Genomic DNA, 25351 nt, shown 5'->3' on the forward strand with positions numbered 1-25351 from the left:
CAAAGTAAAGAGGTGTTCATGTATAATGTGTCATGTTTTCCGTAATATTTAGTTATTGCAACTTCTTATGTACTGAATGTTTGTGCCCTCCAAAAGTCATATGTTGAAATCCTAACTCCCAATATGATGTAGTGGCAGGGGAGGGAGAGGCACGCTTTCAGAGGTAATTAGGTCATGAGAGCTGAGCCGTCTTGTACAACATTGGTGTCCTTATGAAAAGAACCCCAGAGAGCTCTCTCATATGCTTTCTGCTTTGAGAGCGCATAATAAAAAGCCAGACATCTGAAAACCAAAACTTGGGTCCTCATTAGAGCCCCAATATTTGGCACACTGATCTTAGATTTTCACTCTCTAGAACTGTGGAAAATAAATTCCTGTTGTTTATAAATCATTCAATCTATGGCTTACAGCAACACAAACTGATTAATGTAATAAAGAAGTTAATTATATCATCATATTTGATACATAATAAAAACAGGGAGTTGAAAAAACCCAAAATAAATGAAGATTTGTGTGTATTGATCTAAATCATGATGAACAAAACTTTAACTCTGATATATATACTTACACATAGTTCAGAATCATGGATAGTCATCAAAAGGATGAATTATCAGAAAGGCAGAAATCTGAACAGTGAAAAAGATATATAAATATATATGAGGAAATCCAAATGGAATCAACATGAGTTAAAACAAAACAAACTGTATGTATTAGTCCATTCTCACATTGCTATGAAGGAATGCCTGAGACTGGGTAATTTATAAGAAAATATGTTTAATTGACTCACAGCTCCACAAGGCTGGGGAAGCCCCAGGAAATGTACAACACGTCGGAAGGCATCCCTTCACAGGGTGACAGGAGAGATAACGAGTGCAAGCAGGGGCAATGCCAGACACTTATAAAACTATCAAATCTCCTGAGACTCACTCACCATCATGAGAACAGCACTGGGGATACCGCCCCATGATATAATTACCTGGGTCCTACCCTTGACATGTGGGGATTATGGGAATTATAGTTCAAGATGAGATTTCAGTGGGGGCACAAAGCCTAACCACATCATATAATAAACTAAAAAAAAAAAATGGTATCTTCTGGTTATAGAAACATGCCCAAAGTGTCAAAGAACTGACTGTGCAAATACAGTAGATTGATCACATGAGTGATGCACACGAGAAGGCAGGGGATCAACAATTACCAACATGAGAAGATATATTCTAAGTCCACTCTGTCAAATAATCATTTTGTTGTTCCTGTGAGTAGCCTACAGCTAAATCGGCAAACAAAGAAGAATACTGACCACATTTTTAATGCCTAGCCTTGATATTCAGGTCATATTCCTTTGTGCATTCATCCATCCATTGCATAAATATTTGCTGATGTTTCATCTTTCATCCATTATTATAGGTGTTAGGTAATTAATGTCAATGAGGAAGTAGAGTCTCTATAAGTTTGAGACTTTATGTAGAATATGAATGATAATGTAAATAGTTTCTCATTATTTTGACTGAGTCAAGTTTCTGAGAATTCTTATTGTGTTGCTTGTAATCTGTTTTATGTTCAAAGTTAAATGGATTCCACATTTCTTTTCAGTAAAATAATTATCCTCTGGAGAAATAGTTAAAATTATAAATTATAAAACTTTAAGAACCCTTTATATCAATAGAGTTATTAATTATGCACATCGTAATCAAATGAAATAAGAGAAAGCCTGTGACCTTTATAGAACTTTAAAGGTCTTTAAAGTTACACTTTAAATAAGTGTAACTCACTTATCAATGTGTTGTACATGTAATAGTCTACAAACAATCAATTTTTTGCAATCTACAAAGCCGTTCAAATGAGGACAATTTTCCAATTTGGGCAAATTAATAGTACACACACACACAACATGCTCACACACATTGTTCTATTGAATTTATGCAATTATAGCTATTTTAAAAATCAAATGTATAGTTAAAAAGTTTATCTTTTGGAAATATACATTAAAGGATGAAAAACACGTTTTCCCTTCAATTGGTGAGGAATTTTAATGATTGCCTTTCAAATTTTTATTGAAATATACAGACTATTTATATTCTTGCTTTTAAATGCATCTGGAATAGGTAAAAAAGAATCTCTCTTAACAATGAGAAAATGTAAAACATACTTTTTACATTTTTACTGAGTTATAAATATGTTACTTAAAAATAATTCAAGAATAAACTTTGTATTTACTAACCTTAAAATATACTTCAAAAAGTCAAAGAATTATATATATATATATATATATATATATATATATATATATTTAAGAGCTAAATTAGAATTCATATAGTATACTTTCTACTGGAAAAATGAACTACAGCTATTTCTTTATTCATTCATTATTTTTAAAAAGCAATTTTGGTCCAGCGTGGTGGCTGACCTTTGTAATCCCAGCACTTTAGGAGGCCGAGGCATGTGGATCATGAGGTCAGGAAATCTAGTCTGGATAATATGGTGAAACCCCATCTCTACTAAAAATACAAAAATTAGCTGGGCATGGTGGCACGCATCTGTAATCCCAGATACTCGGGAGGCTGAAGCAGAAGAATCGCTTGAACCCAGGAAGCAGAGGTTGCAATGAGCCAAGATCGTGCCACTGTACTCCAGCCTAGGTGACGGAGCAAGACTCCGTCTTAAAAAAGAAAAAAGAAAAAAAAGCAATTTGAAGCCTGGGATGCAATCTGTGGCCTAAGAAACTGTTAGAATTACATATTTACTCACATTCTCACAGGAAACATAAAGTTTCTGGATCGCAGAACAAACTATTCATTACTCACAGCAAACCTTAGTGTGCAATTCTCCAGCCCTGGTACCAAAGAGTGAACCATAATACCTGTGCATGTGACAGTATTGCACCACAGGAGAGGCATCCCGATGTTATGAGACCTATAGGTTATATACAGGGTGTCTGCACATTAGCCCATCTTCCTTTCTGCACTGAGGAGACCTTTCCTATGGAATGTAAACAGCTGCCTCCGGGGGAGAAGGGGAAAGTGGCTATCCAGGGGAGAAGGGAAAAGTTTTATTATCTTAGAAACAAATAGCTCCAAAGGAAATACATCCAGGTATATCTTCAGAAAAATATACTATCTCTAATTTCAAACATATGCTCATTCAATAATTTTGAACCCAGATTTTCAGTGTTCTTTGCTCAGAAAGCCTGGACCAGGCAGAAAAAAGAAAATATTCATGAAGAATGGTTTTCAAGAGGGAGCATGAAACTAGCACCAACTACATTTGTTGAAGTTTCTTAGATGTTTTATTCTGCATGAAAACACAAACATACACCTTCCAGAGAAGAATGTTTACAATCCTCTCTGGTTTCAATTACACTCCACTCCATCCATACTTCTAAATAACAACCTTCCTCCCTGTTACCCACAAAAGACAAAAAAATTCCTGCTTACCAAATTCAGTAGGTACTTATTTTTGTTCCTTCTCAGTCTTTGAGCCTTATTTAGAATTAAACACATTTGACAATCTAACCTAAAACCAATATACTCTCTGCACTTAACTTACCTGAAATTGTACTCTCTGGGTTTTACTCATACAGATAAGGCTGGACTTTTCAGGGTACATTACCGATTTGTTCTTCCATACCTAGCGTCTCAAATTGAAAGTTCCTTATGTGTTCTTGGAATCTATTTTACTTCAAGTTTCAGTTTCTTGAAGAGATTTCCTCCTTGCCAGTGGCTTCAAATGTTTAGATCCTTCATGACTAGATCCTTCTAAGAACAAATGTTCTGCTAATGTATTTCTTTTGAGTCTTATATGTAACTGTAACTACATCTATACCAATTATCTCTCTCTCTCTCTCTCTCTCTCTCTCTCTCTCTCTCTCTCTCTCTCTCTATATATATATATATATATATATATGTCTGTCTAGCTATCTATTCATCTAATTTGTCAAGGTTTTCCAGACAGACATAACCAATTAGATATAGACATATTTATAAATATATGACAGGAGATTTGTTATGGAAATTGTATCACATTATGAATATATGACAGGAGATTTATTATGGAAATTGTATCATATGGTTATGGAGGCTATAAAGTCCCACACTTGGTTGTCTGCAAGCTGGAGAATCAGGGAAGCTGGTGTGGCTCAGTCCAAGTCTGAAGGTCTCAGAACCATGGAAGACAATGGAGTAACTCTCAGTCTGAGGCCAAAGGCCTGAGAAACTAGGGGGTAAGGGGGGTCTTGGTCCATGTCCCAGAATCCAAAGTTCAGAGAACCTGGAGATCTAATGTCCAAAGTCAGGAGAAGAAAGATGTCCCAGTTCCAGAAAAGAAAGAGAATTTGCCTTTACTCTGCCTTTTTGTTATTTCTGGGCTCTCAACTGATTTAGTGATGATCGCCCACAATGAATGAAGGCCAGTTTTGCTTATTCAGCACACTGATTCAAATTCCATTCTCTCCTGTAAACACCCTCATAGATAGACTTGGAAAAAATACTTTACCAGCTATCTGGGTATCCCTTAATATAGTCAAGTTGATACTTCAAATTAAACATTATGCTATCCACAGATTGAAAGTCAACAACTGAGCTCCTCATCCTTCTCCATGTTCTCAGTCTTTCCAATCTTATTATATGATACCACTATTTGGGTGCTCTAAACAAAAATCAGAACATATGTTTCATTCCTCCTTCTTTCTTAACCCTCACATCCAATCTATCACTAAATGTTGTTTCTAATGTTACCTCCTCCCTGTCTTTATTTCCATTGTCCTAGTCAAAATTATCATGGTATCATCACTTACCTGAAATACTGGAACAGCTTCCTAAATATTTTACCTGCTGTATTAGTCTGTTCTCACACTGCTAATGAAGACATACCTGAGACTGGGTAATTCATAAAGCAAAGAGGTTTAATGGACTCACAGTTCCACATGTTGGGGGATGCCTCACAATGATGGCAGAAGGCAAAGGAGGAGCAAAGGCAGGTCATAGATGGTGGCAGGCACCGAGGACATGTGCAGGGAAACTGCCCTTTATAAAACCATCACGTCTCCTGGGACTTATTCAGTATCAGGAGAACAGCACAGAAAGAAAACCATCCCCATGATTCAGTTACCTGCCCCCGGGTCCCTCCCACAACATGTCAGGATCATGAGAGCTACGATTCAAGATGAGATTTTGGTGGGGACACAACCCAATCACATCACTTGCTACCAGCTTGCAACAAGGATGTAACTTTCTCTTTCATCTAAACTACTTTAATCACACTAGTCTTCAAGCTCCTTTAATGAAATAACATTTCTTTTTCCAAAACATTTACACGTTATTTATGTGTAAGAGAAAACTCTCCTTGGCATACTTTGCCAATCTAACTTAGGCTCATTTTTAAAATATCAATTTAATCAATTATTCCTTAGCAGAAAATGAAGTGGCCCTAGTAAAATACTCATCTCAGCAGCCACTCACCTGTATTGCCCACTGCCTTAGAACTGTGGTTTGATAGTTGGTTTTGCTAACTGAATATAATAGAAGTGACACTTTACGGCCCTTGAGGTGAGATAATCAGAAGTCTTACAGATTCCTAACTGGTCTTTAATGTGCTCTATTAATCCAATTAATATGATCTAAAGGAGTATATGAAACCTCAGGAAGCAGCTCACATGAAGAGGAAAAAATATTCTGATCAAAGGCTAGTTGAGCTTATTATTAAAAAATAGCCTTACCCTTTAGGTATGTGAGGGAGCAATACTGGAAAACACTCAGTCCCAGCTAGGATTTTCCTGCTATCATTATATTGACAAATAATAAGCTTATCTCTGGCAAGCATTACACAATCTGATAATCATAAGCACAATAAATGTTATTTTAAGCAATGGGGTATTGTTTTAGAAAATTGTTTAAACAGCAGTTCAAAACAAAACAAAACAAAAAAACAAGAATAATCTCAAATATACTTTTTTATTTTGTATTTATTTTGAGACAGGGTCTTGCTCTGTCACCCAGGCTGGAGTTCAATGGCACAATCTTGGCTCACTGCAGGCTTGACCACCAGGGCTCCAGCAGTTCTTCTGGTTCAGCCTCTAGAGAGCTCGGACTACAAGCCTGAGCCACAATACCTGCCTATTTTTTTTTTTTTTAGAGATCAGATCTCACTTTGTTGCCCAGGATAGCCTCCAATGTTGGGGCTCAAGAAACCCTCCCACCTCAACCTTCCATGCTGGGATTACAGGTATAAGTCACAGTGCCTAATTCTAATATGCTTATTTCATAACATCATATCCTTATACGTCATGGAATTTTTCAAGATTATAATGTATATTTTTATCTGAACATGATTAGGACATGGTTTTTTTTTTTTGAGAGAAAGGAATTATTCAGCTTACCACAATAGAGTCTGTATTTCATTGTAACAGTAATTAAGAAATTCTTTAAAATTCTGGCCCGGCGCAGTGTCTCACACGTTTAATCCCAGCACTTTGGGAGCCCGAGGCAGGTAGATCACCTGTGGTCAGGAGTTCGAGAACAGCCTAGCCAACATGGTGGAAACCCTCTCTACTAAAAATAAAAGAAAATTAGTCAGGCATGGTGGTGGGCACCTGTAGTGCCAGCTACTCAAGAGGTCAAAGAGAGAGAATCCCTTGAACCAGGGAGGGGGATGTTGCAGTGAGTCGAGATTGTGCCACTGAACTCTAGCCTGGATGACCAAGAAAGACTGTCAAAAAAAAAATTCTTTAAAATTCTGTCTATCACCAAGAAGTCCCACTGTACCTGCGACACTCAGTACTCAGGAAATATCGGGATGGATAGCACATTTGAAATGATACTTGCAAACTTATTTGAGAAACATTGGTTGTCAAGGCTGAAGGCTTTGCTTTGCGTTCTCATGACCATTATGTCTACTCCAAACAAACATTCCCATGGGGTCTCATTACTAAATATACTCTGCATCTGGAGTTCTTACTCCTTAACCTTGATTCTGCTCTTTAAATAGTCTGATAAATCCAAATGGCATAGAAGTGTGTTGCTCTATACCTAAGCTTATCAATAGTAGGTTCTGTGGCCTTTTCCAAAGATAAAACTTAAAAACACTCTGTGTGATCTTCAGCTCAGTTTACTAGAAACAACAGCAACGTGGAGACACTCCTGAGACTCATTGGAGGGACCTTACTGTTAACCACAAACACTCAGAAAATTCCGGTAAATTTATGTTTCCCAATTAAAACTTCACATACCTACCTCTGAGATTTCTCTGCTGATAGTAGATCTAAAATTCAAATTTCTTTAGGAATTCCCAGAAGTACAAGTCATAACTAGGGAAAAACCTCTTGCAAGGAACTTAGATAGTAGAGGATTATTAGAAATGAAAATTTTCTGCCCAGGATCTTCAGATAGAGACACCAAATGCTGGTAGTCACTGATAATTAGATTCTCCTTTGTTTCTTTATCCTCTTTTCCATGTTCATTTTTCCATCTTTCTATTCATTTAATGTTTGTGAGGATTACCTTGATACTCTTAAAAACTTTACCCTTAAACTTGTTACTTTGTATATCAGGGGATATGCTGTATTAAATAGACCTAAATATATCAAAGCTCCTTTTCTGACAAACTTTTTTTCTGGCAGATATTTTATCAGGATGGAATATGTTCTGTTTGATGATTTTAGGTTGGAAAGAATCTTGGCTTCAAGACATTATTTGAGACTTTCTAATAATACTAATTTTCATTCTTGTTGCATTCATAGAGTTTTAAAAAATTTACTCTCTCCAAAGTCTTAAAGTATTCCATATAGCAACCCATTTGATAACTTATGGCTAATATCCCAAAATCTACAAGGAACTTAAACAAATTTACAAGGAAAAAAAAATATCAAAAACTGGGCAAAGGATATGAACGAACACTTCTCAAAAGAAGACATTTATGTGGCCAACAGACACATGAAAAAAAAACTTCATCATGACTGGTCATTAGAGAAATGAAAATCAAAACCACATTGAGATACCATCTCATGCCAGTTAGAATGATGATCATTAAAAAGTCAGGAAACAACAGATGCTGGAGAGGGTGTAGAGAGATAGAAATGCTTTTACACTGTTGGTAGAAGTGTAAATTAGTTCAACAATTGTGGAAGACAGTGTGGCAATTCCTCAAGTATCTAGGAGCAGAAATACCATTTGACCCAGCAATCTCATTACTGGATATTACCCAAAGGATTATAAATTATTCTACTATAAAGACACATGCATACATATGTTTACTGCAGCATTATTTACAATAGCAAAGACTTGGAACCAACCCAAATGTCCATCAATGATAGACTGAATAAAGAAAAGGTGACATATATACACCATTTAATACTATTCAGCCATAAAGAAAATGAATTCATGTTCTTTGCAAGGACATGGAGGAAGCTGGAAACCATCATTCTCAGCAAACTAATACAGGAACAAAAACCAAACACTGCATGTTCTCACTCATAAGTGGGAGTTGAACAATGAGAACACGTGGACACGGGGAGGGGAACATCACACACCGGGGCCTGTTGGTGGGGTAGGGGAGGGATAGCATTAGGAGAAATACCTAAGGTAGATGACGGGTTGATGGGTGCAGCAAACCACCATGACACATGTATACCTATGTAACAAACCTGCACATTCTGCACATGTACCCCTGAACTTAAAGTATAATAAAAAAAATTGTGCTGTGTTTATTTTCAGAATGTTAAAAGAAAACATAGACCAAAAAAAAAAAGGATTTTGTGTATATACTCTGTCATAAACAGCACTCTCATCAAATTTTAGTCATACTATGTTCTTAAATCATGTGATGTTTCCAAATTATTAAAGTATTGTGCTTCTTTTAAACAAATATCCACATACTAATGTAGAGATAGTCTGCTGCATTTAATTTGCAAAAAGATGCTATACGTGGAAATTGGGTATAATTTTACTAAGCAGTATAACTAGACGATATAACAAGACAAGTTCAGTAGCATAAGTCTTAGTGGCAAGTTTTATAAATTACATAAAAATTACATTCACTTTTAAAGAAACACTGACGGGTTCACTAATACCTTTTTGTGAGGGAAAGTCATTACACATTTTGTTACACATATTGTTAAACAGACACTGTTGTAATGCTCTAATGACATCTCAGTAGGCGGCACATATTACACCCCATTTATTGTGACGAGGCGCATGAGAGCATTTGCACAACTGGCTACAGGAGGATAAAGTGGTAAACTGCAGCGTCACTGAAGCATGAATGCAGCCTAATTAACAAAACTGAAGCTTCTACACTCATGCTCTCCTTTCACGTGTCTTAATTCACTTGCATGGTCTATGCCTTTGTGTTCAGTAGAATGTTGCTTCTCACTGGCATGCTGCAATGTTTCTCATCCACCTGCTGCATCTTGAATGATATCTTAAGGTGCTGTGCATGCAATTATCTTTTTGCTCAGTGGTATTTTAATTAAAATCTATCAACTATCTCAGCTCCTTCTACTGAAAGCAAGTGGAAATGTCCCACTTCTGGAATCACATTTTAAAACATATTTCTTAATTTCTCGTAGATATGGATGCAATTCCATTTATTTCAACAAAATCTTAGCTAAATTCTTTTCTACAATTTTTAATACCCAAACATATTAACTTACATTAGAGAATAATAGAGAAGAAAATAAATGAGACTTATCTCTCTTGATCACAGGAAAAACTATTCATCTCTGAATACTTCTGTCAGCCTCTCAGTCTTCAAAATATATATCAATTGAATTTTCTCTTCTCTCTCCATTCAATACAATGAAAAACTGTTTAGTTTTACATAGCTGCACTGTTGTAAGTCATACAAATATTATCTGTATGAAGTAGTGAAAAATGACTGGATAGAACATCTTAAGTCCTGTTGTTTAATTATTGAAACCCAATTTAAATCTTCTGTGGCATAATTTGCTCTTTGAATCATGAAAGAGTAATTGATTACTTTTGAAATGTTACTAATTTTGAAGTTTATTTGATTCCATCTATCTTCATCTCTTATCATGCACAACTTTGGAGGAAGGAATAAATCTTAAGCAGAATATATTTATGTGTTTGAATACCATAAAGCCAAAATAAAGCCTCATTAACAAATTCTCTCAGTGGCATTGTCGCTGATTTTTTTATAAGCTTCAGTAAAGGCGCCTAAATAATATCAGGTATCTAGATATGTAGAATGATATATTAAAGGCAAGTGAGTTATTCTTATGCCACAGTATCTTATCTACAACATGGAATGATGAGCAAAATTCAATATATTAAACACACCTATGTATATATAAATGTTTATTACATATGTACATGGTATATTCATTTGTAAACAGATGAACTGAGTTATTATTGATGACAGTAAAATAAACACATTTAAATTGTACAAGGCAATAATTTTGACATCTGCATACACTGATGGCACTGTGATTATAATCAAAATAATAAATATATACCTTAACTTAAAAAGGTTTCTGTGATCCTTAAAGTCCTCTCTGTTGTTTATTTTTCAAGATGGTGGTTCAATGCAATTTAAAAAATAAAAAATTAAGTAATACTGAAGAATTATTGAAATGTATCTTCACCAGAGTCCGTGATTGATCATTATATCTTTCCTCCACCACCCATTCCAGCAGTTCAACTAGATGCTGCTGCCTGGCTTATTAGGTCATCATGAAGAGCTTAACCCTGAGGGAGATGAGCCGCTAATTTTCTTGACCCATTGAAGTTTTCACTATTGCAATTGCTAATTTATTGTTATAACTTGGCAGAGAATCAACAATAAAACCCCTGTGCTTCAGACATACTTCATTTTGTAGCAGGAAGTGTAACTCCTCTGATCGTTTTTTTTTTTTTTTTTTCGCTTTTATCTATTATTCTGTTGTCATGAGAATTCCGAAGTTGACCATGAGGCAGTCTTAGCTTCTCATTTCATGGAAACCCTGCTTTCACATGGTAAAACCATCTCTGCCTAGAAATAAGAGCTCTACTGCAACAGACCTTATCTTTTCCATGATAGAAAGCATAATTCTCCAAGTGAGTCACTACAAATAGTAAGAAGGGACGATCTTTCTTCCATCTTTTGCTTTGTGGACCAATGCATTCTAGCTATTTAAGATCAAATACCACATTTTGCCACTATTTTGGTAGCCATAACAGTCCCTGGAAAATAGTAAGCAAAGTTTGCTAATTATTGTCCTCAAGACGAATTCTTATCTTGTGTTTTGACAGTCTATTCTGATATTCTAACTGGTCAGATGCTGATGAGGGTTGTGCTATTTAGTGGGAGTAGGGGATCGTCAACCCTCATCAGCATCTGACCATGATCATTCATCCATATTGCAACTCCTTTCCTATTAAATGGCTCCCTTGATCTGAGGTATGTAATACAAAGTCTCCATAATTAAATCAGGGCTCTTACAGTGGTGATGACAGAGATATCATTGACAAGAAGGAAAAACCTGTATCAGATATAGGTGTGAGTATCCATAATGATATATTTATAATTTGTCAAAGGTAAATGATTCTACTGAAATTGACTTAACACCAGGTGTGTAGCTGGCCTCCTCAAGAGATGCTGGGAAATAGAGAGAGCATAGTTTTCTGTGGCTGATAAATTAAGACCTCAACACTAGCATGGCCGCTGGATGAGGCGGAGGCCATGGTGTCGTGTCTACACATCATGTTCATCCTTGAAATCTTGGAAAGTCTGTGGATTCATCATATAAATTCTATGTGGCAATGAAGAAAGAGTAGCTGACATCTGCCAGTTATTTACGAAATAACTCATTTCAAATGATCCTTTTCCATGGGCATTGATACATTATTCAAAGACCTACATACCTTTTCTTCTACTCTTATTGGTCCAATTCTAATCCTTTCTGGACACTTTTGACTTCAACATTTAGTCTTGTCCTTTCTAGCCCTCTAACTTATGAGTTAAGTCATTCACTACTATCTGGAAGTCCATATATCTATTCTCATCAGGTCATATGCTCATATATATGGAATTTAATATCAATAATACAGCTTATTATAAAGTTGTTCTGCCATCGATGTTTGGTAGGGTCACCATTTAGTAAGGCAACAATGTGTCAGTGTGTTTTGTTGTTGTTGTAGTTAATATATTGAGTCTCAATTTTTATGACCTATTCATAACTTTAATTCACTCTACTGAATGAACATAAGAAATCATACATGTAAGAAAGGTGTAATCTGAGAAGAGGAAATAGGTCCAAAGAGGTAGATAAGATGAAAGTTCAAGTCAGCTCTTTGAATAGCTTACTGAATTCCCTGGTGCTGTGAGCTATACAAAATATATCATGTCCTTCGTATTCTAATTACTAGTATCCCTGCTAACCTAATTATTTTGTGGATCTAACAATACCCCACATCATGGTAACCAAGCTCAGTCACTTAATCTACTGTTAGTCTCTCTGATTCTACTAGGCTCCAGTTACATTTCAGAAACTGCTACTTAACTGGAAAATCATTTTCTATGTCAGAAGATATAACCTTGGTCTAGAATCTTGGTATCTGAAAAAGGTTGTAAACTTCGGCCGAAAATTTCTGCTGATGCTCTTCCTTTAAAAAAGTGAAGTTCATTTTTTCACCCACTTGACACTGGGTGTCTTTGTGAATTGCATATATCAATAAATGTGTTAGAAATAATACTGTTTCTCATAGTTTTAATTCTCCAATAAACAGACTCTGAAACGGAGGTTAGTGTGCATGATGTTTATTAGGGGATGTGCTTGGTATTAGCAGCTATATAGAGAAGGGGAAAAAAGCAAGTTTAACAGAGGAAGAAGCTGACCTGCAAACAACCTACTACATCTTTAGCCAAACTGCCATGGAGCACCGGAACTAAAATATCCTTCGGAGTCATCCTTCATTTAGCTAAAATGGCCAAGTTTTTTCTTTATGCCTGACCACAATCATTTATTGAATGTAAGTGTCCTTGATGGTAGGTTACCACAGGCACAGTAAATATCTGTAGCTGATACAACTTTTGAAAGTACTCACATGGAAAAACTTTTTGTTAACAGGATTTCCAATTGCAGGGCAGCATGTTTTTTGAAGAGGAATATGGATGATATATTATCATGCCTACCATACTGTGTGACTTAGCCCAGGCTTTAAGATCTGTTTTTCTCTTTTTAATTATTTTGGAATATTTTGGCATTTATTATTATTCTTAAATTTTCTGTATTTTATGATTCCTTAGCATGTTAGGCCTTGTAGACCTGGGGAAAGGCTGCCTACCCCAGAATTAGCTTATTCCAGGACAAACCAAACAACTTACCTGCGATTATGCCTTTGATATGCAAACCAACCAAACCTGAGTTCATAAACTCCATCATCTGCTTTATCAGGCTCTTGCAGTCCAGGGATACTATCTCCCTGCCCTAAATCAGTCCATTGCCAAGAACTAGGCAATGAAGGACCACCCCTATAACCCAGAGCCCACCAAAATTATTCAAAGTATCCAATCCTAAACCTACATACCATTCCTCACCCTTTCCTTCCCACAATAATCACAATACAGGTTTTCAGCCATGCTCTTCCTTTGCTCTTTCAGACTCCTGACTAACCCTGGTGCCTCTTGATGTGGCTTGTATGGTGTGGTGTTCCCCATTCTTTTGGAAACCATGAGTTACAAATTGCCTTTTTAATAACAGTCATCTCCTGATCTGTTGGCCTCACCATACCTAAATAAAGTAAATCCTCAGGTACATTTTAAAGCAACTCTCTCTTCAAAGCCATCAACTTTATACAGACGTATCAGCTAAATTATTGGATAATGAGAGACCATGTGCAATGAGCAAGTCTACATGGAAGACAACTGAGGCTATCCAGTCAACAGCCTGTACTAAAGCCTCATACATGTGAGAAAGATCTCCTGGGACATTTCAGCCCAGTTGAACTCCCAGGTGAAGGTAGTCCCACAGCGATCACAGCCAACACTGTATCTGCGCAGCCAATCCTCAGAAGCATGAAAAATAATAAACCTTGCTTCAAGATACTATGCTTGTGATGATTTGTCATGTCACAATAAATTACTCATCACTATAAACAAATAATCGGAAATTAGTGCCACAAGTAGTGGGCTGTTGCAACAAAACCTGTAATATTTGGCACTGGCTTTTAAAATCGCTAATAAGTAAGAACATTAAAGACGATCAGAAAGCTGTGACTGAAAACTACAGTAATAGTGAACTAATGGTTGGCGGAGGCTGGAGCAGGTGAAAAGTAACGGCTATTGGACACTGAGACAACTGAGAGAAAAGGAGACACATATTACATGACATCATTGCCTGCTTTAGCACAGAAGATGGGAAATGTATTAAATGAGCTTATATATGAGAGATCCTCAAGTAGGACATTAAAAATGCCAATTGGTTTCTTCTATTAGTTGGTAGCGATACAGATAAACTGAACTTTTTACATTTTCAAGCAGAATCTAGAAGATAATTTTGTAATGCAGAGCTTGCTGGCTTGTAAAATAAAACTTTATCAACCTCAACTTCTTCCATTGGGAAATAATTGACAAATTAATAAATGACCTCAGGCATAATTGAATTTCACCCAACTGGTCTTAGAACACTTGAGAAGCCGAGGCAGATACTGATTGAAAGGCTTTATGAAGGTAGATGTGGAATGTCTTCATATACTACTCGTTTTTCTTTTTCCTTGACTGATTGTAGACTTGGTTTGGAAATTCGATAGACTAAGATAACACAATTTTGGAAAGTGAAATGGAACATTAATTTATAGTGAAAAAAATTAACCTTTACATCCTAAGAGAACGTCTAAGAGAATTTCTGTCTCTCCACCTCTATTTGTTAAGGCAAGGGTAAGTGATGTGATTGGGATATGCATTACCCACGGATGTAGAACATCAATCTCACACTCCAGCAGGAGCTTATGACTGTTTTGACTGCCTGCCTTGTGTGTTGATATGGTTTGGCTGTGTCCCCACCTAAATCTCATCTTGAATTGTAGCTTCCATAATCCTCACATGTCATGGGAGAGGAGGAAACTGAATCATGGTGGAGGGTTTTTTCTGTGCTGTTTTCATGATAATGAATAAGTCTCATGATCAGTTCCCCTGCACACACACTCTTACCTGCCACAATGCAAGATGAGCCTTTACTTCTCTTTTGCCTTCCATCATGATTGTGAGGCCTCCCCAGCCATGTGGAACTGAGAGTCCACTTAACCTCTTTTTCTTTAATTTTTTAATTTTTTTTTAAAGATGGTGTTTCACCATGATGGCCAGGCTGGTCTTGAACTCCTGACCTCAGGTAATCCACCCACCTCAGCCTCCCAAAGTGCTAGAATTACAGGCATGAGCCACTGCACCCAGCCTAACCTCTTTTTCTGTATAAATTACCCAGTTTCAGGCATTTCTTTATATCAGTATGAGAATGGACTAATACATGTGTTTATAAGAAAGGTCCATGTTTTCTTTTCCTATGTGAATTTCTTCATAGGAGTGAGACTGGAAAGCAGGGAACCATTTCAGATTCTCTGCCTGTAATTGAGAAATAAGCCTGCCCCATTGTCCAGGATCTGTTCCATTTAGTTTTGACAAGAGTTGCCATCATAATTTCAAACAATCTGATATCAGAGTTTCTACTTGTATGTTTTATATATCTCCCTTTAGCTAATCAGATTCCTTGCTTACTATTGGCCTGAATTATGAATAGATAAATGCCAGAATTTAGGAAGCAAACCTCACACTACTATGGCTCACAAAATCTTGACATAATCTGTAATTTACTTTGAAAAGAGCAAGATGGTAATCAAACTATGTTAATTGTATATGAGAGTCCCATTACTTCACATTAATTTACTGAATTATTCATTTTATCCACCTTGCACAGTCTAAATGCCATTAGGTTTGGTTTGTTTTGCTGAAGTAAGTCATCACTTTGGTTCAGAGATCTGGATATGATATTAATATCTCATAGGTTGTTATTTGGTAAATGGTATATATATATTTTTTACTGAATATTTATCCCTTTTTAATATTAATATTATCTTTCAGAACATGTATGTCCCCATGTGGTTTGTCAATAAAGGTGATTAAAAAAATAAATATGGGTGGCAAGAGTAAGGAAAGGATGTATTCTTCAGAGTTCTTCAGATAATCCTAACCAATGGGATATATATGGAGGTATGTAAGAAGATTTTTATTACGGAAATTGACTCACACAATTATGGAGGGTGTGAAGTTGCATGACTTGACATCTGCAAGCTGGAGAATCAGGAAAGCTGGTGGTATAATTGAGTCTGATTCTGAATACTTGAGAATCAGGGAAGCCAACAAGAAAAATCCCAATCTGAGGCCAAAGGCCTGAAAAATAGGCGAGTGAGGATGTCACTGGTCTAAGTCCTAGAGTCTGAAAGGCCAAGTGCCAGGGGTGCTGATGTCCAAGGGGAGGGGAAGATAGATGCTCCAGCTCAAGGAGATAGAGAGAATAAGAACTTGCCCTTCCTCCACTTCTGTTCTATTTGTGCCCTTCATAAACTGGATGTGCCTGAGTTCATGGTGAGAGCATATCTTCCTTACTCAGTCTATTGATTCAAAAGTTTATCTCTTCTGGAAGCACCCTCACAGACACAAGAAGAAATACTATTTTATTAGCTATCCGGGCATTCCTCAACCCAATCAAGTTGACACATAAAATTAACAATCATAGAGAAGGAGAAGAAAGCATGAGGGACAGGGGAAGATGATGATATAAAGGGTAAATGGCACTGCTTACCAGTGAGTTATGGATTACAGCCTTATGGCTGCTGCAGATAAGTTATATTGGAAATGGCTCCAAGTACATGGTGCCACACTTACCCTATAATCATCCAGATACTTTTTCAAGTAAGAAGATATGAGCAGAACTCTTTACAACTTTGTTCTTTCTTTCAAAAGCATTAAACCATATGATTCTGTGTTTTCTCTTTGACTTAATTCAAATTATAATTGCTAGATACTTTTAGCTTTAAGAATGTGAGTTTAAAACACTTTTCTAATTTTGCTAAAGGTAATGTTTCTTGTTTGATCCATTATTTTCATTATTCGAATTAATTTAAATGTAAGAACTAGGTTTCCAAATGGGTATGATTGTAGTTAAAGAATTTGATTGAATCCAACACTAAGTCATAGCATACACATATAAGTTAAATAAGAAGGGTGATCTATGAATGAATAAGGCAGTGAGTTCATTTACAGATAATTATTAGTAACAAAATATTCAATAACTAATTTTGTGCAGTAGTAAAATTTATGTCATATAAAACTTCATCCTATGTATCAAATTTTATTTTTTAAAAATCTGGACTAATCAAATTTTGTGCTTTGTAATGAATTATACACCATAAAATATTTTTAATTCAAGAAACTATACAGAAGTACAATTAAATGCAGAAGTAAATATTAATTATTTATGATATAATCCTGCAAGAATGTCCTATTTCTTTAGAAATTATTGCACCTAAAACTAAAAAGTTGGATTAATTTTTTTAAGTTAAGGATAATTACTATAATCAAGACTTCTATATAGTAACTTTTATACAATATAGTTTTTTTTTTTTTTCTTACTTGTAAGTAGAAATGCATTTAGCTTTTACCATCCCAGGAATCTAATTTGGTTTCTTTAGAATTTCTTATTTTCTTTTTCAGCAATGAACATACTGGGGTTAGGCATTTGCCTTGATTAGAGCACTTTAAAGATGTAAATGCTGAATAAAACTAGCAAGATGTAAAAGTAAGACATTTATAACAAATTTGAATAACCCAAAAATATCTCAGATATACAATAGACTAAATTTTAATCTTGAGTATACTATTAGGAGAGAAATTATGCTTCATTTCCCTAATTAATTGCATTACACTGATACAAAATGCCAAACACTAAATAGTAAATATTAAGACAGCATTTGTAAGTAGTTTAAAGTAATTTAAACTTAATTAAATGCGAATGACATTCAATGAACACAATTATTCTGTTCGTTGTGACATTTAAATTATAATACTCACTATAAAAGTAATAAGTTAAATGAATGTTTCCAACTAAATTATGTTTTTAAATTTTAAATAGGCCTATAAGCATTCAAAATGAAGATTATATTTGTAATTATCCATTTCAATTTGTCTGTTATTATTTCTTCATTTTTGAAAATGAGTGTTACGTTCCCACATTTGTTACAAGAATCTCAATACTTTTAAATTATTTGAATGGATAAAAATTTTTATCTTAGCACTTGTTGAATACACTGCATTATTCAGCTTAACTCTCTAAATCTTATAACATAGATACATAAAGTGAAGACACTCAACAGATTTACTAAATACAAATTACAAATGTAATTCATGTTAATTCACAAATATTAATTCATGTTAAATTTAAAATTCAGAAATTTTAAATTATTTTATCCTACAAAAATTCTACATAACAAAATAATAACTTGTATTGAATTACTGATTTTACTCTAATACTCCTTTTATATAAGCCAAACCCAAGCATAGTAAGAGACCCAGAGGAAAAACATAAAGATCAGGTGCAAAGAACTAAAGTGAGTCTCCAGGATAACAATTTTTAGATATTTCCAACACAAAGTGCTTTCCAGGCTGTAAGGCTAACTGCTATGTGCTGAATTCTTCCTGTCTCTCAAATTCATATATTAGGCCTAATTCTTAGGACCTCAGAATGTGACTATATTTGGAGACAGTGTCTTTAATTAGGTAACTAATGTGACTATATTTGGAGATAGGGTCTTTAGGTAACTAAGTTAAAATGAGTTTGTTAGTGTAAGCCTTAATTCAATATGACTGGTGTCCTTTTAAGAAGAGAAAATTAGGACATAGACTGATACAGAGGGAAGATTATGTGGAGAAAAGAAGGAGAGAGCCATCTTACAGCCAAGGAGGGGGGTCTCAGTGGAAATCAACCCTGCTGACACCTTGATCTTAGGTTTCTAGCCTACAAAACTGTGAAAAAATAAACTTCTGTTGCTCAAGCCACGTAATCAATGATGTTTTGTTAAGAAAGCCTGAGAAAACTAATACAATAATGCATAAAATAAACTAGATAATATAGACAATTGACTACAGTATTATCTATAAGGAATCTAGACAAAGTCAGAGGGGTAATACCAGGATACTCCATTCTCAGAAACTACCAGATAGGGTGATTTTTAATCCAGCTCTATGTAATTCAAATGTGTTCACTAATGAGATAAATATTAGATATTATTGATATATACATACATTATACACACATGCACACAAATATGTAATTGTATATATAAAAATACATAACACCTATATATTTCATATGTATTTTGTTCAAATTTCATTGATATTTTTCAAATATGTATTAAAATACAAACTTCTTTTTTCTACCCAATTCCACATTCTTTATTTTTTTACAGGATCATGATGATTTCTACAATTTCTCCTGAATTTATTAGCTTTACATATTCTATCACTATGAACCAACCTTGATATCTTTCTCCCTTGATTTCAATAATCACCCTTATAAGCAATTTTGCCATTCCAATACTTTTCTGGTTTTTTTTTTTCTTATATTAGCGTTTTGAATTATCTAAACATTACTGGTTTTACACAAAATGTGGTGTGAGCTTGTTTTCTTTTTTTTTAAAATTCTTTTAAAAAGGATATCTGCTTTGCTTTAAAACTTTCAATAGTATAATTTTCCCTCAGCTTTTCATTTTAATCAGACACAGCAAGATAACACTTCTAAGAATGAATCCCACATTTTTAAGCAAAAATATTTTTAAAAATTATAAAATCTGATCCATTTTATTCAGACTTTAAGTTCATGGCAAATAGATCCAATTTTTTTCATATTTGAATATTACAGATGAATCTGTGAGAAAAATCTGAAGCCATGGTAAAAAACAAAACAAACAAACAAAAAAAACAGTTATTCAATATGGCAGAAGTCTGTAAGAGGGTTTATCCCTGAAGATGAATACAGTGTTAAAATATCCTAGGAGAAACAAGCATTGGGAAAATATTTATCTTTAACTGTTCGATATTTTGATGCATACATAGCAACCAATCAGCAAATACACAGACAAGTAATTAGTCATGAGTTAGGGATCTCTGAAATTCATCATTGTACTAAGTAAGTGGAAGACATTTAAAATTAGTTGTTCAGAGACACTCAACTAGCGCATCCTGTGACACACGAGTTTGTGACTGTTTTTGTGTCCTAAATTGATTTTAATTTCAACTCTTATGTGGAAACTTACTACATAAAAGCATTAATTCTATCTATAAAATAGTTAATGAAGAAAATCTGAAAACATCAACTATTTTCCAAACAATGCCTTAAGATCAATATTATAGTCACCAATAGAAGTACTTACATAATTTCAAAGTTTTACTTAAAAATAAGCAGAAAATAACATGATTCCAAAAATCAACTTTGTTCTGCCATTAAATGTCTGATTGTTAATTAATACCATTTATATGTGACTTGGTTATATTCTGTTTGTATTTGCTGTCAAATAATTTAACTATCTTCTAAATACCTGTGGGGTTTTTTTTTTTACTATAAATTCTAATAGCATAAAATATAATTTTGCCTGAGAAAGTTTATAATAAAACAGAATATATTCACAATTCTTGATGAGCTTAAAAAACTTTAAAAAATATATTTTATTAACACTAATTAATAAAATGTTTACCTTAAGAAACATGGAAATTACATTTGAAAAAATTATTACTGTTAATCTAAGCAAATCTTTCAGCTTATTCACCTTATTATTACATCATTTAAAGTAGAAAAAAATCTAAGCCTTTTAAAATAAAAACAATTATTTGCTATTTTTACCAAAACATTGTGCTGTTATGATACCATATATCAATTCCATACTTCAAATATGTAAAAATGTATTTGTTCGCTTTGCCTATCATTAAAGCACTTTTGCTTCACTCCATTTATACCCATTTATATATAATTTATAACCATTTCACTCCACTCAGAAGCTTTAGTTATGCTCAACATATTTGTAAATCAAGTTTGAAATAATTATTCATGTCTATGTTTTTATTCTCTATTAAGAATTACATATATATTACTTCATACACACACAAAGCATGTCACATGGGAAATTTTCCTACTTATATCCCTTGTAAAGACTGATACTAATCAAACCCCCAACCCATACTATGGTTAAATGCTTCGCATTAAAACAATAATGTCACCCCTCTATGTTTGTGTCTCATTTCCCATCAACTTTATTCTGCCACAAACCTATTCCTGTTAGTCCAAACAATCAAGATCTACAGGAAAAAAGTATAATTTATTTATTACAGGATCCCACCAAGAATCCTCCTCACCTTTTTACAACAAATAACTTTTAACAAAATATGTATACACTAATGATTCACTGACTATACATTAAACATCATGTCTTACAATTAAATATTGTCCTTTACATTTTTTTATCAAATCTGAGTGAGGACAAATTTCTTGATGAAGGCTACTGATCATAGCATTAATTCTGTGCCTTACTGCGTGACAAGTTGGTCTGTTATAAAATTATTTCTACTGAAATCAACTGCTTGGATGACCTTACCTCCAAGACAGTTCTGCCATTTATGTAAAACAATTTATATCCAGAAATTCCATTTGGGATTGAAAATAGCAATTTAACTGGATTGTCTCCCTTTCATTCTTTAAAATACTCTAGTGTCATCATGAAAATTACAATTACATTTAAGCCATTTTTATCATCACTATCTTTTTTAGTAAGTAGTGACAAATCGAAAGCACTCACAGGAAATTGAAATGCTGAAATGAATTGAAGAGTAAGACAAGGCATTTTAAGAAAAGGCTAACACAGAGAGAAATAAATCCCTTTTCTAAAAGAAGGGTAGTGAATAAATTACATTGCCTTCATATTGGCTTTCAGATTGGCTTTTTAGTCTTCCACATATCCTTTTAGAGACTATAACATACAAAATTCAGCTGCATTTCTGTTTATCATTTTAATTGGAGCAACAATAACTGCTAGTCATTATCATTTTAATTTTAGTGAAATTAACCATTATGTTTCCTCAAGATAAAGTATGAGTAAATTACTAAAATAGTCCTCCTTTCATAATGAAATTACTCTAATTCTTTAGGTTTAAAAGTTCATCATCTTCATCAAACGGTCTCTTGTAGTAAAAGTTAAAGCAAACCTTAATTAATAGTTAATCTTTTCTGGGACAATTAAAAAATTGTTCTTATTCATATTTACATTATAGTTACTTAATGACAACTTTAAGATTTTAATTCTGATTCTTTCTGGCTTGAGGTCAGGATGAAATATCTCTGGAGAGAAGGACAACTTTTCAGCTATGGCATTAACTCTATTCTTAATATAAAAATAATCATGTCATTGTCTTCTCGTTTTATATAATATTGAAATAACTCATTAATAAACAAATGTAAAATAAACCTTATAACCCCAAATCTCATACTTATTATTTGTATTAAATTTATCTTATAGTCAAAATTCCCCTAAAACTTCTCTATTGCAAAGGCTTTGAAAGGTGTGGATTTCTCCCAGCCAACCTGTAGAACAAATGATTCAGGCTTGGACATATTGATGGATAATTGATACAATCAGAATCCTCACTATTAACAATCTACTCCTATGGGTGAGTTTTATGAGCCTTCTCTTATCATATAGAACTAACTTTTTGCAGATGAACATGAGAACAAGGGACAAAGAGAGGCAGAAAAGTAGATGTGAGAAAAAAATTGAAGAGTAAAAACTTAGACTATGTACCCAAGGCTCTGTATCTAACCGTTTCTGAAACTAATTTATATATTTGTCACCTTAGAATTGTATTGTATTATTTATTATATTTTTATGACTGAAACTTTTTAGCATGTTAGCCTTTACCACCATCTATATTAGATTTTACTGTTTGTTTTGCAAATGATTTTGCTATGGTTTTAATGCTTCCTCCAAAAGTCATCTTAGAGCTTAATTGTCATTGTAACAGTGTTGAGAAGCATGATCTTTAAGTGGTCATTTGGTCATAAGGCTCTGACCTCATAAATGGATTAATGCTGTTATATTGGGGAGGGGGTTCCTGATGAATGGCAGGAAGCAGAAGGGCTGGGGGAGAATGCCATGGTTCCCATGTCCCCTTCAAACTTCATATTGAAACTTAAGTAACATCATAACAGTGTTGAGAGGTGATTATGTCATGAAGGTTCTGCCCTATAAATGGATGAATGTGATAGCATCACAATGGATTAGTTAAGTCAGGACTGAGCTCCTGTTGAAAGGATGAAGTTCATTTGCTTGCCTTCTGCTATGAGAAGCCACATCATGAAAACCCTTGTAAGACACAACACTTTGATATTAGATTTTCCATCCTCCAAAACTGTGAGAAGTAAATTTATTTTCTTTATAAATTACTTAGTCTGTGGCATTCTGTTACGGCAGCAGAAAACAAATTAGAACAGATGTACACAAAACTACAAAAAATTCTTCATTTTCAACTCAAACAGCGAAATTGTTCGCAGACGGTTGTACTTGACATGGGCTCTTTCAAGTGACAGACCCTATAAACGTGGACATAGTTGATTCAACATAAAATCTAAGATGGACAGCCTTTCTTTATCCTGAGGAATTGCTGAAAATCCTTTTTGCGCTGAAGATAAGCCACTAATTAAACTGCTACTTTCTGGGCTCTGGGAGTCATAGTCGGGTAAACAAGACTTAAGGAAGTATGTATGGCAAGAACCATGAGGATGTTGATGTGGGCTGGCTACCTCTTGTAGCCTTCAGTACTATGAAAAAGAAAGAATCTTATAGGCCAGCTATGAAAAATAGTTATGTAAACTACTCCCTTTTTCAATCGTTTCAACTCTTAATACAACAGGAAGGCTTAAATGTGATTGTTTCAATGCGCTTAAAAATTAAGAAAGAAAGCAGCTGTATTCTTTATATATATATAAAATACCATTATTAATGTTTTTCCCAACACACAGGATAAATACACTTCAATGACTGTATAACCAGATATTAAGAAACACAAAAGTTGAAATAAAAGTTCTTCAGTGGAAAACAAAAATAGTATTACACTATGTATTTTTAGAATCCTAAAACTGACTTCAGCATTGACATATTTGTGGCTTAATACTGTCTAAATTTTATCTCGATAACATCTCTCATTGAATTCTGACAGAATATAACAGTGTGAATGGACATTAAGATCATAGGTCCTTTTCGTAATGAAGTGATGAATTGCCTTGTTTCTTTTTACTTCCTTCTTCAGTATATCACTTTCAGCAAATGTTGAAGACTGTAATAAATTGACATCACATTTCCAAGCCCTTTTCTTTATACTGAAGGTCATTCAATTATGAGTTTGCTAGTAATTTCCAATAAGAGGCTATTGTCTTGATAATACTTAAACTAAAATTTGTCACAGAGCTTTATTGGAGGTTGAATTAATGTTAATTATGCACAAAAATACATGGCAGCTTTGAAGTATACTTTTAAAAAATTAAGAATTGCACTATTTAAGGCATGAGTTTATTGTAATTTAGTATACTTTTTAATTTAATATTAAATATTCTGTGCAGCCTTAAAAAGGAATGGGATCATATCCTTTGCAGGGACATGGATGGAGCTGGAAGCCAATATCCTCAGCAAACTAACATAGAAAGAGAAAATCAAATACTGCATGTTCTCACTGATAAGTGGGAGCTGAACAATGAGAACACAGGGAGGGGAACTACACACACTGGGGCTTGTCAGGGAGGCAGGGGGAGGAAGAACTTCAGAATATATAGCTAATGCAAGCAGGGCTTAATACCTAGATGATGGATTGATAGGTGTGGCAAACTGCTATGGCACATGTAGAATTATGTAACCAACCTGCACATGTATCCAGAAACTTAAAATAGTATTAAATTTTAAAAAATTCTAAAGTATATAAGTAATATGCAGTTAACTGGATCACATTTGAAGTTTTAAAACGGTTTAATCACAGTGAATACTGAATTGTCTTTAGAAAATGAGAATAACTATCTAAAATATATAATAAAATGTCAGCAAACTTGCATAAAATTACAGGTTCATACATTTAGCAAATCCACTTACACAGTAGCGGTTGCTGTCTCTCTCCCAGCCACTTCAAACCAGCAAAGCCTTAATACAAGAATGAGACTCTGAAAACATGCAAGGATTTTAATCCTGACTCCATCACTAAATAGCTGTGTGAACATGGGCAGGCTGCTTCACTTCTGTAAGTAGCTTTGTCTGAATAATGGTAATATAATTAGGGAGAATAA

Source organism: Aotus nancymaae, unplaced genomic scaffold (assembly GCF_030222135.1).
Source record: "Aotus nancymaae isolate 86718 unplaced genomic scaffold, 86718_ANA_hifiasm-v0.15.2.pri h1tg000022l_1, whole genome shotgun sequence".
In the NCBI taxonomy this organism is placed as follows: Eukaryota; Metazoa; Chordata; class Mammalia; order Primates; family Aotidae; genus Aotus; species Aotus nancymaae.